Genomic DNA, 14,754 nt, shown 5'->3' on the forward strand with positions numbered 1-14,754 from the left:
TTTTCCTCCTCCTCCTTCAGATCTGGCTGCTGGGAGGAATCCTCTTTTTTTTTTTTTTTTTTTTTTCCTTTTTTTTTTTTTTTTCTTTTCCAAGAGCTTTTACCAAACTGCAAGGGGTTTCCAAAACATCTGGAACAGCTCATGGAGCTAGAGTGGATTGTAACACTGAGGGTGGAAATGGGGTCATGGAAATGGAGGCACCCTGTTGGATTAATGCTCAAGAGCGGCACTTGGGAAGGCTTGGGGTCAAATCCTCACCCCACTCACAAAGGAAAAGTTGGAAAAATCACAAAGAGAGCCCGGGAGATATTTGTCCACACTACAAAACCACCGCTTGTCCCCAGGTCCTCCTCCCTGGGGACTAGGACTGGAGAAGCTCTCTGGAGAAGGTCCCACCAGTGCTCACTGGTGCCCATTGCCTTTGGGAATGGATGTGGCACTGTGCTGTTAAAGGGCAGCGTGGGTGTTTTGGTCTCCCAGACCCCAAATTTTCTCCTCTGTGGCAGGCCGGGAGGAGGTCTAGAAAGAAGCCACTATTTTGGAAAGGGCAACCGGGCCCCCTGGGTTATTTGGAGCCTGCCAGCTTGACAGCCATCACGGCTGAAATACTGAGATGGCTTTTAGAGAAAGCAAAGTGAAGTTAATTAAAGGGGGAGTGTAACTGATGCCAATCCCAGAAGATGATGAAAACAGATCTCTACTAACTTCTTCATTTCTACAGGGCTTGCATTTGGGCTGATAAAGATGATACTGTCAATGCAGTCGGCCTGCTCAAGTGATTTGATTTGGCGTCTGGCCACAGTACAAATGGAGCTGGAGTGGAGTCTACTGCTCAGTTTGATATACAGATTGATAAACTTTATTGATATAAAACCACCATGGCATACCTCATAGGAGGTCAAAAGTGGCTGCCTGTGGGCTACAAAATGCTGCTGCCATGGGGAGTTGTGGTCACGCAGCCACTTTTCCGGTGGGGTTGGATGAAAATCAATTCCTGAGCCTCCCAAGTTTTACTTGTTTGGTGGAGAAAATAAAACCATTTAAATATTATTTATAAATGGTTCTTACAGGGTAAGCCAGACTGCTCAGCTTGGTACAAACCCAAAGCACCTTTATTTAGTACAACCACGTAGAGTCCTACATCTAGGAACGAAAAGGGAAGATGCATTTATAGAACAGGACAACCTTTGTCTTGGGGAGCAAAGGGTATGAAAGCCATGGCAGAACCATGAGTTTTAGTCTTATTTTAGTGGGACAATCCCTAAAAACTTTTCAGTGGTCTCTCAGAGGTAATCCAGGTTGCCAGAGTCCCAGGTCTGTGGTTGCAGCAATTATGCCCATGTCCCTGGTACCACGCAGCAGCCGTAGGGACAACTACCTGTCTTGGCTTTGGGGAGGCAAGAATGGAGGTTTTATTTACTGTGGCTGTAGGATGGCATCCTGATGGATTTAAGCTGGGACCAGGACACCCTTTACCCCTGCACAAGCAGCCATGAAAACTTTAATTTGTCCATGGAGCATTTGGGAGACAGGGTGAGGGGCTCTGGCATGCTGCAGCGGGTGCCGCCACCTGCCAGCCTGCAGCAGGCTGGAGGGCTGTGAACCCCGCCGATGGCCTCAGGCTTTCCCATCCAGGCGAGAAAACAAGCTGTGAAGAAAGTAAACATGTCACTGAAGTATTTTCCTTTCAGATGGGTTGATCCTTCCTAGCTCAAAGAAAGGACACGAGGGAACTGCTGGCAGACTGGAGCACACCCTGACTTCACAAATATTTGAATAACATTTACCAGGCTTTGCAGTACACGTTATTCCAAATTAAATTACAAAAAATAAAATAAAATTAAATAGTGCTACTGGACTCTACCAAATGTGATGCCCTCAGGTAAACCTCCCTGCTCGCTCAGCCCCAAGCTCCAGCAGCTCCATCACCACCGACTGTGGCCTGGGATGAATCCTTGCAGGGGCAGCAGCTCGGATGGGGCTGAGCCACCTCCATCACACCCTGCAGATGCCTGTGCAATGCCACCATAGAGCTGGGTGCCATCTGCCCTCTTGCTTAGCACACAGACGGGCCATTGTTTATGTAGGGCCTCCCTAAAGTGCCGTTGTTATTGTGCTCTCCCTCCCGTTTCCTGTGTTTGAACCCCTTATCACAGCCTTGTCCTGGGAATATGTGCTCGGGAGGGTGCGTTTTATGGGTTGATAAGCTTTTATTGCGACCGGCCTTATTTATGGGATGTCTGGAATCAAGAGGTGGGGACCCTGGACCCGGGTGGAGGCTGAGGGGGTGAGTGGTGGCCGTGTCTTGCAAGCAGGCATTTGCCTGGGGACAGCTCCAGTGGGGCAGAAGGGGGTGTCCCCCTGCCCCATCCACACCTTGCATCCCTCTGTGCACCTCCATCACAGCCCACAAACCTCTCCAACTGCGCAGGCTGAGATCTTCTCTTGGCAGGGGATTGCTTTTTTTTTTTTTTTTTTTCAGCATCAGTCTAGAAATAAATTGGAGTGACCAATAATGGCTTTGCCAGGTGCTGGCTCCCTCTGCACTTTCACTCTGAGCATGCCGTTGTGTGTGTGTAACAAACAATGATTAAAAAGCTTTCTTAATCCCATGACTGAGCTACAATAGGACAAAGCTGTGCCCTTCCTGCCAGCTCCCAGTGTGTGGGGAACAGCTCGTGGCAAGCTCTCTCCCCAAGCTCCCCACTTTTGCAACCGTGTCAGAGTGTTTCCAACCTCCTTTAGCCCCAAAATGCCTGGGGAGCATAACACTGGACAGGAAGATGTTTGTATGCCCTCTCTTCCAAGCAGTTCCCAGTCTCCTGTGTCACCACAGGGACCTGAAATGATCTTCCCCGAAATCCATGCTGCGGTCTGAGCTGCACAAACACAATAAAAGTGCTTTCAGGGAGCGTGGCCTTCCTGCTTCATCCATTGGTCTGATACAAGATATCACCTTGTCCAAAATTCACCTTGTGCTTGCCCAACCAAAGGCACCAGAGCTGATGGGTGCCCTTTCCAGATCTTCTGCTTCCTGGGTGCCAGGCACCCAGATATTTCCCTGGCTGCTCTCTAAGTCACAGGGGACAGAAAAACATCCCCAGGAGAGATGCCCCCAGACACTTGCTGACCATGGCTGCGCTGTCGGTGTCCCCTGGGGCGTGTGGCTGCTCTGGACCTGGCACCACCAATTATTCCAAGTATTTTGGGCCAACAGACCCAAACTGCAGCCTCCTACAGCAACTGGTATTGCCCTACACGCTCACATACATGTGAGGTTGCATCATAGCTGCTTTTTAAACTGTGAGGCTTTTGAAGTAGAAGCCAACGTTTGTTGTTGTGTCTGCGTGGAGCCAAGTCCCTCGCTGGGGTGTTTACGAGAACCTCTCCTGTTTGCAGGGGCTCACCTCGCTTTTTGGAGCAAGGGGGTGATCTGAGCAGTGTTTGGTCAGGCTGGCAGGATCTGGGACTCCAACCACCATGAAGGAGGCCAAAAGACAGTTACCTGGGAGGGATCCCAGCTCTCTGTTCAGCTGAGATAACCAGGATCAGGATGACGTGGAGGAGAAGAGGCAAAATTTTAAAAGACGGACATTCTTTAGGAGAAATAGGAAAAAATTTTAAATCATGGAACCAGCCACGCCATCCTTCGTCCCCAACCTTTGCTGCAGGGAGACAATGCTCCACACTAGGAAGAAGGAACCCTCAGCATCCCCAGGAACAGTGGGTTTACCGTGGATTTCCAGATTTTTGGCTCATTTGGGGCTTGCAGAGCCCCTGCGTGACCTCCAGTGACAGCTCCTTTCTTGCTGGCAGGGGTCAGCAGGAGCGGGGATGGCTCCGTGTTCACCACTGAGTTTTGGCAGGGCAGCAGTCTGCAGGCACCACGTTGGCTGCTCCTTCTCCCACACCCCACATTTCCCCACGTCACCCAGCCGGGCTCTCTGCTCGGCAAAAAACACCCCAAAGGAGAGGGCGAGCGAGCAGCAGCGGGAATCACCACCAGCAGCCGAGCAAAGCAACCCCAGCCCCAGCGCCTCTCCCCGGGAGGATGCAGGATGAAAGCACGGAGCCCTTTTCCAGTCGCAGCTTGCACGGGCTTCCTCGCGGACATCTGGCAGCGGGGCCATGCAGGCAGCGAGGAATGTAACGAGCTGTGCAGATGGGAGGTGCTGCGCTCAGGTTGCAGCCCGTGGGGCAGGGAGTCAGTGTTTTGTTTATAAACACAGGCGGGATGATTAAGATAAGAAGGGGATGGTAATTAAATTAAATTAAGGCTCTGGAAGTCGTTAGATGAGCCTGAAAGCCTTGCCAGTTGCTTTAATTCCTGGCTCTGCAGAACAGGGGCTCTCTGTGGTCGAGCACTGGAGGGTGACCGAAGGACTGAGGGGCTATTTCAGCAGCTCAGTGAAGAAGAGACGCACACGGTTATACCCCAAAAAGGGGGACGTGAGGGAGCCAGGTGAAAGGAAAGCCCCAGAGCACTGCAGGAGGAAGGGGAAGGTGTGCAACCTCTGCTTCTCCCCCCTTCCAGAGCTCAAACTGGAGCTAAGACACCGGGGGACAAAGGACCTGGATCCCCCCCTGGGATGCAGCACACAGCAGGACACCCGTCCCACCTGCTGGGCGCAGGCTGGGGCAGCAAGTTTGGGGTAAAACGGGTTAGGAAGCAGTTTTTGGAAGTGTTTATGTCTCCAGCTCGGAGGCTGCAGCTCTACCTGTGCCAGCTCAGAGCAAACTACAGTAGCAACACCCAGAGCCGACAAGTCCGCCCCGTGGGGCACGGCACGCCTGGCCACGCACCCGGGGATGACGGCTCCTGCTATGGGGCTGCGGGTTTGCCTTGAAATCCTGCCCCCGTTTGTTTTGCTTTCCTGCTTGCAATGTCACTGGTATACCTTAATATATTTTTTTCTGCTACGCAGATGGGGTAAATTGATTTTAGGAATATTTGTATCACCTTGGGAAGGGGGAACGGGCTGAGTAATGGCAGGAGCAGCTGATATGTAAGCTAACGGCTTATGGCTGCGTGGTGAGGGCCGAATCCAGCCCCTGGCATGGGCTGGCTCTGGGGGCTGTACTGGGGGCTCAACACCCCTTCTGTAGCCCTGGGTGGGCACCTGGCTATCACTACTGGTCCTTGTCACCATGTCGGGGCTGGTGGGACACCCCAAGGGAGGTTTCACCCCATCCCTGGGGGAAAGCTGAGCTCCCTGGGGACCCCAAGGGGAAGCTGATCCCCTGAAGGTGGGCTGGGACACTGGGGGGAGTATGGGTGTTTCCCTCCCACTGTTCCCCCCAATTAGTCTCCCATCTCCTTTTTCTCCTCTACAAAGTGCTTCATTAATCTGCTGGGGGCGTTAATGCCGGGCTGAGCTGCAGAGGGTGCCCCCCCGCCCCTCGCAGCCCTCAGCCCTGTGCACTAACAGGTTTTTGCTGCGCTGTCACGGCTGTTAAGGCCACAAAGGCTGTAGTAATGTGAGCTTCTGGGGCCGTTGTCCGTCGAGGCCCGCGTACCCCAGGCCCTTTTGAAGGCAGGAATTTGACTGAGCGTGACCAAGCTTGTCCCAGCGATGGCCCTGCTCCCCCAAGGTCAGGGACATGCGGCTGGGGGGGGGGGTGCTGGGGACGCTGGTGGGCACAAAGGGGTTTAAGCCTGGCTTAGGACAATAGGTTTTGTGTGTGTGGTTATTTCAGTGCCTTCTGGTTGCTCTCTCTCAGGGGACAACTGGGTGATCACACACTGGAGGAGAGGCTGGCATGGGCAAGGCAAAAGGGACCAGGACTCATTGGGGTGCAGGATTGCACCCCCGTGCTGAGCTCACCAGGACCCAGGGTCTGCTCCAGGCACCTGTGGGAGATGGATAAGAGGCAGGTGGGATGTAGGAGGTGCTGGCAGTGCTCTCTCGGGGGGCTGCAGACCCAAATGTCCCCGCCCCTTGCCCCAGCAACACCCCAAACTCATGGACCCCTCCCCAGTGCCGGAGCCGACTGCGTGTGCCGTGTCGCGGCGCGGAGGAGCCCAGCTGTGGCTTTGAGCACTGCTGCTGGCCACGCTCCAACCCGGATTTCAAAGCAGCCGCCGGCTCTCTCCTGGGATGCGAGGTGGCTTCGGGGGGACTGGGGCAGCTTTGTAATTTGAAACAGTGGGGTTAGCCGGGAATGTGCCGCCGGCCCCGGCCATACAAGGGAAGAGGATCCCACTGTGTGCGTGGAGCTGCATTCCCCATCCTGCCCCAGCACAGCCGAGGGCAAGGAGTCCCCGGCACCCGTTGGCACCCAGGGGTGTTTCTAAAGCACCCACAGCTCCCCGCTGGCAGCAGCACAAGGGCACACGCTGCATCCTTGCCATCCCCACCCTGCTGCAGGTTGGGGTTGGGTTTCTCTCCCTCTTGTTTTCCACCATGGGCTGAAACTGTACTCCGGGGCAGGGGGAATTTGCGGCAGCAGATGGTGGGGAAGAGAGAAAAGGACGGAGCACAGCCTGTGGGCACAGGAACCCAACACCCCAGGAGGGAGCGTGAAGTGAGCTGCCTAAGGTGACCAGCCTGAAATGCTTTCAGTGTCACAAATGCACGGTGCTGTCCTGCCTTCCCTGCACTTATAACTGCAGGCAAGCAGTGATCCCACTCCGGATGCTTTTTTCCTCTTCTTTCTCTTTTTCCGTCTTTCTCTCTTCCCCCTCTAAAACAAAGATGTTTCCCCAGATGCACTGGTCCCCATCCAACAGCTCCTTTTGTCTTTGTCTCTTTTAGTTTATTTTTTTTTTCTTTATTTTTTTTTTTTTCTCCATACTCATTTGCTGTCCTCCCAGGCTCGGCACAGGGCGCCTTGTTATAGTGGAGAAGTTGGCTGAGGGCGCCAGGCCCCTCGTGGTGGTGACGCAGAGGGATGCTGCCTACAGCAAAGATGCTAAAAACCAAATTGATGGGTGTAAGGGCTGCTCTTGGGTGGCAGCAGCTCCTGCTGTCCCTTGCTCTGGGGCAGGACTCACAAGGGACACCGTGCTGTGATGTCCTGGGCTGCCCATGTCACCCAGGCAGGCCCCTTCTGAGCTGCTCAGCTGTAGCTGCTGTGTGGTCACTGAGGGTCCTGTGCCTGGTTCTGGCTGTCCGTCTGTCCCAATAACCCTGCGAAAATGTTGGGTGTTCAGATGCAGACCCTGGTCTCTTCCAGCTGCCGTGAGCTGCTCTAGGAAAAGAAACCAGCTCTCCCCATATGCCTGCCCTCACTTAACTCTGCAAGAAGAAATTTTCTCCCGAGTTCCAGGGATTGCAGAACATTTTTGATGGGAGGGAGATATGGAAAGCTAACCTGACCTTTTCAACCAGGGAATGGCTGCTTCCATGCAATCCTGTTTCACAAAAAAAAAAAAAAAAAGTTAAAAAAAAAAAAAAAAGTTGTGTTTTATTTTCCTCCCAATGCAGCACTGAAAACAAACATCCAAACCTCAGCCTTTGCTACAAAGCACAATTGTCTCTCCAGGGCAGCTCTTATACATTTCTATCCGGTCCTGCCTCCCCGTGCTGCTCCCCGCCTCTCCGAGGGCTCGGGGAGTGCGGTGGGATCAGCCTGGGAAGTTATTCTGTTCCCACCAAACACCTTGGCTAGCTGTGGAGTCCTTTTATTGCTGGGATGTCATTCACACTGTGCTTGTTTAACACACATACCAGCTGCCTCTTTTCATGCTACTGCTCTGAGAACGGAGATTCACAAGGACAGAGCTCATCTGAAGTTCACAGGAAGATGGGCTTGGACGGGGACGTGGGATGTAAATCCCCTCGAACACTGCATATATTTGCATCTGCATCTGAATTTGCATCCTCTCTCTCATCACAAGATTCCCCCGTTGTGGCCTGCTGGGGAAACGCCACGCATCCTCGTGGGTTGAGTTTGTTGTTGTTTTTTATTTTTTCTCACTGTTGATGACTGGGTTGCTTTTTTTTTTTTTTTTTTTTTTTTTTTGGGGGGGGTGGAGGGGGGGTTCTACGATGAACAAACAAAGACTTTTCCAATCAAAAAAACGTGACTGCTGCTCAGCCAAACCTGCAGCACCCGGATTGTCACCATCTCCTTGGGCAGCCACAACACGGCACATGCATGGAGCAAGCTCCTCCTCAGCCACTGTGGCTGTTTTCCCACTTTGGGACATAACAGAAGATCCTTTCAACAACATTTCCTTTGAAAAATAATCCATCTAACTCTGTTTTTGGAAAGTGCTCCATGCTCTGCACAGGAAGAAGTTAATTACTGTCCAGGGGGTGAGGGCGTGTGTTCTCAAATGTTTTAAATGTTTAATTTTCTTGAAAGAAAAACCATCTCTGATCTCTGTTGGATCCTCTCCCTGTTTATACAGAGGGTTTCTATTAGCAGGGCCAACAGTACATCCCTGACCGCCACGTCCGTGTCCTTTCCTTCTTCCCTCAAAACAGGAACCCCTCCCGAGGGGTGTGTGTCCCACCTCTCCATGTACCTCTCTGGGGACGGGGACAGCCCGTGCCCCCCTGCCTGCGCCTGCCTCACCCCAAGATGGGGGAAACTCACTTCCACCACTGCAACTTTTCATTTTCTGCCCATTTTCCAGGAAGAGGGGTGAGGAGGGGTGGGCTTCCCCATTGACAGCCCCTTTCTGGTGGGAGGCTCTGGGCAAAGCACCCCCAAGACCTTTGCTGGTGGGTTCAAGGCAAGTCCTGCTCAAGCAGCTGGGGATGGGCCATGCCTGGGAGGCATCCACAGCTATTTCAGAGCAGGTTTCCAAGCAGAGGCTGTCCCACAGCTCTCCCTGCCTCCCTGTCCTGGAGAGAAGTGCTGGCTGTAAGGACATCGTTAGCTTTCCCCTCTCCTAATGGGATTTGGGGTCTCTCCTCCATCCCATTTGCAGCGTGCATGGGACAGGCTCCCAGACCCACCTGGGGGTGGGTCCTAGCCACTTCTTGGGGTGCTTTATGGGGTGCTGAGCACCCCTAGGTGTGGAGGCTGTGGGGAAATGGGCTCTTTGGAGGGTCAGCCCCGAGTACCCATCAGTGCCTGCTGGAACACCCCGAGCCCCACAAACTGTTCCAGAGGAATTGCTTTCTTATGTTACTGCTGCTTATCTCAGCTGGTGCCGCTATCAGGGCATTGTCAGGGTTGCTCATTTAATGCTGATGAGGGGATAATGAGAATGGCAACCAGTGCTGTAACAGCCATCTGATTTTTCATGTTTTGTGGTCAGGAAGAAGTGACTAATAGGAAGGGATGGGGAGCGGTGCTTGGGGAGCGTGCCGGCCACTTGTGGTGGCATTTCCAGGGCTGGAGGCTGAGCGAGCTGTGGGGCCTCCTGATTTCAGAGCCTGCTCCACGAGGAGCTCGGGGCTGGGGTTGTCACCTTACAGGGACCTGTATCTGGCAACATTGCACCAGGGAGGATGGTCTTGGGATCCTGTCCACGTCCAGGAGGGGCTGGAGCAGAGGGGGACGTTGGGGTGACAAGGAGGACTTTGAAGGCTCTGTAGGCTGAGCCTCATGGCTATGTCTCCTGGAGGGGTCTCAAACTCTCCCAGCCTTAATTTCCAGTGAGCCAGCTCCTCCAGAGCTGATTCAACTGGTATCTCACACTTGTGGCTTGCATGTTTGAAAGTGTCAGAACAAACCCCTGAGCTGCCCGTGTCCAACACCAGCCATATTTTGGGCCCACAACATCTGTTCTGTGCTGGGGATGAGGAAAAATCCTTTCACAGTGAACAAACCTGGCTGGCGCACTCAAACAGAGCACCCATGCCCAGCTGAGCAGGGCTGGATGAACCCAGCGATAAAGGAGGCCTCAGAGCAATGATGCAGGGGGAGAACTGGGGAAGGAGGGAGCAGAAGGGAGAGGGCACCAAAAGCTTCTGCAGCCAGGGTAGAGGATGTGTGGGGAGCTGTCAGACGTGCCCTCGCCGGGTCAGGGCTCCTCACAGCTATATTTTGGCCGCGGGGGCGGCAGCGATGCTTTGCAGCAGGCTGTCAGGGGATGGCGTGGCTGGAGGAGCACCAGAATGACTTTATTTCAGAAATATGTCCCTGTGGAGCATGCAGTGCCCCTCGGCTGAGCCGCTGCGACCCACTCCGCTGGCGATAGCGCTCGCCCCGGCTCTTATCGCTCCGCTGGGAACAGAGCTGATGAGGAAGTCAGCCAAATCCCTACACGCTGTCGCTGCCTTTGTCCCTTCAGCACGCTTGAGATGAAGGCTGGTTTCATTCCTCCTTACTTCTCTCTTTCTCCCTTTCCTCCTCCTTTCCCATGCACAATTTTTGGGGTCAATAATGGGCAGGATGGGGTGCAAGGTGGTGGCGGGGTGTGTGGGGGGCAATGTCCTGGTGTCCTGCTGGCACTGTCCCAGTCATGGGGCCAGCCAGGTGCCAGGCAGGAAAGGGCGTCCCCAGCCCCGGGAGGGGAGGAAAGGGACGGGGACAGGAAGGGCAGAGCGGCGCCCGGGGGGAGGCCACGCGAGGTGGGGAGAGCGCCCAGCTCCCGCGGGCAGGTTGTGCCCTCCAGCCTCTGCGCGGGCCGGGGGCACGAGGCGCCATTGAACGTGGCCCAGAATAAACAGCCTCCTGCCGCCGGCCCTCCTGCCCTCCCGAGAAAACAGCCGGCCTGTTTTCCAGGCGGACGGGGAAGCGGCGGAGCCCTTTTTCCTCTGGCCCTGTTCCAGCAGAGCGGAGCAGCGGCATTAACCCGCTCGGCACAGGAGGAACGGGGGAGCCCATCCCAGGGCTGCCATCAGCTCCCCTGGGGATGGGGTTTCTCCTGCCCTGTTAGCGCTTTGTGGAGCAGCGGGGTTTGGCATTGCAACGGGTTTCCAGCTTGCAGCTGGTTGTGGATGTTCTTGGGTGCTCTGGGTTAGGGTCCTGGTGCCCTCCTGGTGGTGGTGAGGTGCTGGGAGGATGGAGGGAGCCGGGGCTGGTTTGGGCTGGACTTCCCCCCCTTGCTCCCCACACACTGGGGACAAGGTGACTCTGCAAACCACAGGAGAAAAAAAACAGCAAAAGCAACCCACGCCTTCCCCAAGGGCTTGACCAGTGTCTCTACATTTCAGAGAGACACCCAAAAAACAGCCCCTCTATCACAGATGGATAGATTGGGGTGCCACCCCCTGCATCTTTCCCTCCCCATGGGCCACGGCAGCCCCGTGCAGTCCCCACGTGTCTGCACTCTGGAGCTGGGCTCCGGCACGTGAGCGAGTTGGCTGCAGACCCCCGGGAGCCCACAATGGGATGGCTCCCTACAGGACGAGCAGCTTAGCATAAATATTTAATAGCTCCAGTAAATATTTAACTTCTCCAACATGAGTGAGGATGGAAAAAACAGACCCCGGCGGGCAACCTCGCAAAGCCCCTGGGTGAGATGCTTCGGAGTGCTCTTCCCGAATCTCAGCCCATTGTGCGGGTGTCTAGGAAGGGCCTGGCTTTCATTAGATGTGTGTGCAGAGCCTAACATAAGGAGGCTGTGATCTGAAGTCAGCTTATAATAAAAATAGCATGCCCTTTGCATGAGTCAAAAAAGCACCCGCTCTCAATTAAAAGGGAACAACATCCATCTGAAGCTTAGGCTGGTACTTCAGCTGGCTCGTGCTGGGCATTAAAATCATCTCCTTGGGCGTTTCGAGCTCAAGAGGGTGAAGAGGTTTTGTAGAGGATGGAAACAAACTGTGCAGCAGAGGAAATTCTGCTCCTGTTGGCTATTGAGGCTGCTTAACACCAGCGTTAGCTTTAGCAGAGAGGTTTCTGCCCTCCCCAGCTATGGTCAGCACATGGCGTGGTAGGGTTACTACAAAAGCCCTACTCAGCCCATGCAAGCTGACCTTCTTGCTCAACCCACCAAACCTCATCATTTGGCTGTCAGCATCGCTTCCTTGCCTTTTAAATGACCCACTGCTTGCCGAGGGGATGTCCCACATGGGCACAATGCTGGAGCCCTCACCCCAGGTGCCCTGCTGCCTCAGAACAGCGCTCTGCGACCTCAGGGAGTGATCCCAGGGCTCCTTCCCTGCCTGGTTCATGCCGAGGAGCCAATTTTTGCACAGCAGGACCTAGACTGTTGCCATCTGGTTGGACATGCTTGCGCTAATAATAGTGCAGCTAAACATTTGCATGCGGGCCTCTTTTAGCACTCGGGCTCCCAGAGGGAGCCACATCTCTGGGGTTTTTAATAGAAAGCAAGCAGGGCCGTGAATTCAGAGGAAGAAACGGTGTTAGGAAACACTGGGTCAATGGGATGGGGCAATGGAGGGACTCGAACGTGAAGAAGAGCTGCTCCCCAAAGACTCTGCGTGGCCGGCTCTGGGTGATGTTGTGGGTCTGGGCTTGGTGAAGCTCTGCCTCGTGCGCAGGAGGAAGCCTGGCAGGTCAGCGAGGTGAAACCACTCAGACTCATCCTTCCCGAGACGTATCGCCCCATGCAGGTTCTCTGAACTGTGGTTTCCTGATGCAGCTGTTTGATAAATATTTATCTCCGCTCTATTGCGAAGCAATTAGGACAGCCTCAGAAGTGGCTTTGCTCAAGAGGCACCACAAAAATAAGACAATTTGGGTAATGAATGTGTCTATCTATTTTCCACTCATAAGGACTCTCCCGAAAGCTCGTGCGGAAGCAGCCGTTTCCCAAAGCTTCGGGTAAATGGCCGGTGCCACCCAAAGCAGTGTGCAGCTTTTCAGAACAGCTTTGTTGAGGATGAAGAACCGGGGCTGTTCGCAGGCTGCAAACCCACGTGGCACAGCATGGGTGCAGGCAGGTTGTGCCTGGGGCTTAAGGCTCGAGCCCCAGCTCCTGCTCATGCCTACAAGGAGCCTGATCCCAGCCAGCCCCAGGCCACCTCCATTAGGTGACGCCATGACGTCCTCATGCCTAACAGCAGCAGTCCTGGTGTCAAATGTGGCAGAATCGCACCCAGTCCAGCCCTGACGCCCCATCCCTGGAGGAGGGGTGGAGAGATTGAAGGGTTTGCACACCATTTGGGGAGCTCGTGAGGGAGCTGCTGCAGAAAAAGGACCTCTGCTTATGGACTTGTAGCACAAACCAAGCCAATTCTCCACGTGTCGTGACCAGAAGATTAACCAGGGCCCATCCCTGGGTAGACAAATATCCAGAAGAAGTCTCCTTGTTGGTGCTGGGATGGGGCAGTCCCTGCTCTCTCCTCCCGCATCACTTTCTCCTTGACACAAACCGTGCTAGTGCTCCTGGCCATCCCACCCCTCCCGGTGCCCACGGCCATCTGCTCGCTGCAGCCCCGCTCCTTTGTGCCACTTCGTCCCCAAACGTGCACCGCAGCAACTCCTCGCTCCCTCCTCCTCGCCCGGAAACGCGAGAGGTGGGGAAGGGAAAGGTTTCCCCAGCTCTGCGCAGAAATGCTCGAGTGTGTCAAAAGACAAAGCCTGTCCCCTTTGCAACCCACCAGCTGCTGCTGCCACAAAAGCGGGGAGAGGAGGGGGGCCGGGAGTGTGGGGGGCACTTTGTGACCCGAAAGGAAAAACCTTGAGAAAGGAACAGAATAAATATCCCCTCCTTCCGCCCCCTCTTAACAAGAGGGGACAGAATTAAACACTTTTGTTAAGTGAGGGGCTGTCCCCCACACCAGTTAACACGGCTCCTGCGCCCTGTCCTGGTGTCGGACTTTAACTCACTCTGTGTCGTGTCTTTCTCTCCATGGGCAGAAAATTCAATTAGTCTCGAGCAAATGCCTCCCTAAAGGACACAGAAAACGAAAATAAAGAGGAGAAATCTGCTTTCATCCCGTACAGAAAGAGGCTTTGGGGGGGAAATACAGATTAGGGAGATAAAGAGACAGGTTTAAGGCTTTCAAAAGGGGGTTTCTCTCTCTTGGTCTTTCTCTTTTTCTTTTTATTTCTTTCTCTTTCTATATTTTCTTTCTTTCTTTCTTTCTTTCTTTCTTTCTTTCTTTCTTTCTTTCTTTCTTTCTTTCTTTCTTTCTTTCTTTCTTTCTTTCTTTCTTTCTTTCTTTCTTTCTTTCTTTCTTTCTTTCTTTCTTTCTTTCTTTCTCTTTCTCTCTTTCTCCCATTTCTCCTCTCCTCTCCTCTTCTCTCCTCTTCTCTTCTCTTCTCTTCTCTTCTCTTCTCTTCTCTTCTCTTCTCTTCTCTTCTCTTCTCTTCTCTTCTCTTCTCTTCTCTTCTCTTCTCTTCTCTTCTCTTCTCTTCTCTTCTCTTCTCTTCTCTTCTCTTCTCTTCTCTTCTCTTCTCTTCTCTTCTCTTCTCTTCTCTTCTCTTCTCTTCTCTTCTCTTCTCTTCTCTTTTCTCTTCTCTTCTCTTCCTCTTCTCTTCCTCTTCTCTTTTCTCTTTTTCTCTTTTTCTCTTTTTCCTTCTTTATCTTTCTTTCTTTTTTCTTTGTCTTTTCTTTTGCTTTTCTCTTTTTGCCCCTACTCTTTCTCTCACCCTTCTTTCTCTCTCTTTCTCTCCTGCACCCACCTGATGACCAAAGCCTGCTCCCACCCTGCTGAATGGATCCAGCTCCCTCCACAAGCAGAGCTGTGTATTAGGGTACTTCTCTTCCTGTAAGACTCCAAACTGACCCCATTTTTTTTTTGCTTGTTGGTCCAGCTCTTCCACAGAGGTACAAATACACCCAATTTTTGCACCTCTGCAGCCAGGGCTGCAGGCTTAGGATGAAACCTGCTTTCCTCCGTGGGGAAGGGAACCAGAGATATGGGGGTTTTATGAGGGAAGGTTTGATGCTGGGAACAGCAACAGGTTAGGGATTTTTGCAGGAGTCCTGGCCATGGT

Source organism: Aythya marila, assembly GCF_965140915.1.
Source record: "Aythya marila genome assembly, chromosome: 15".
In the NCBI taxonomy this organism is placed as follows: domain Eukaryota; kingdom Metazoa; phylum Chordata; class Aves; order Anseriformes; family Anatidae; genus Aythya; species Aythya marila.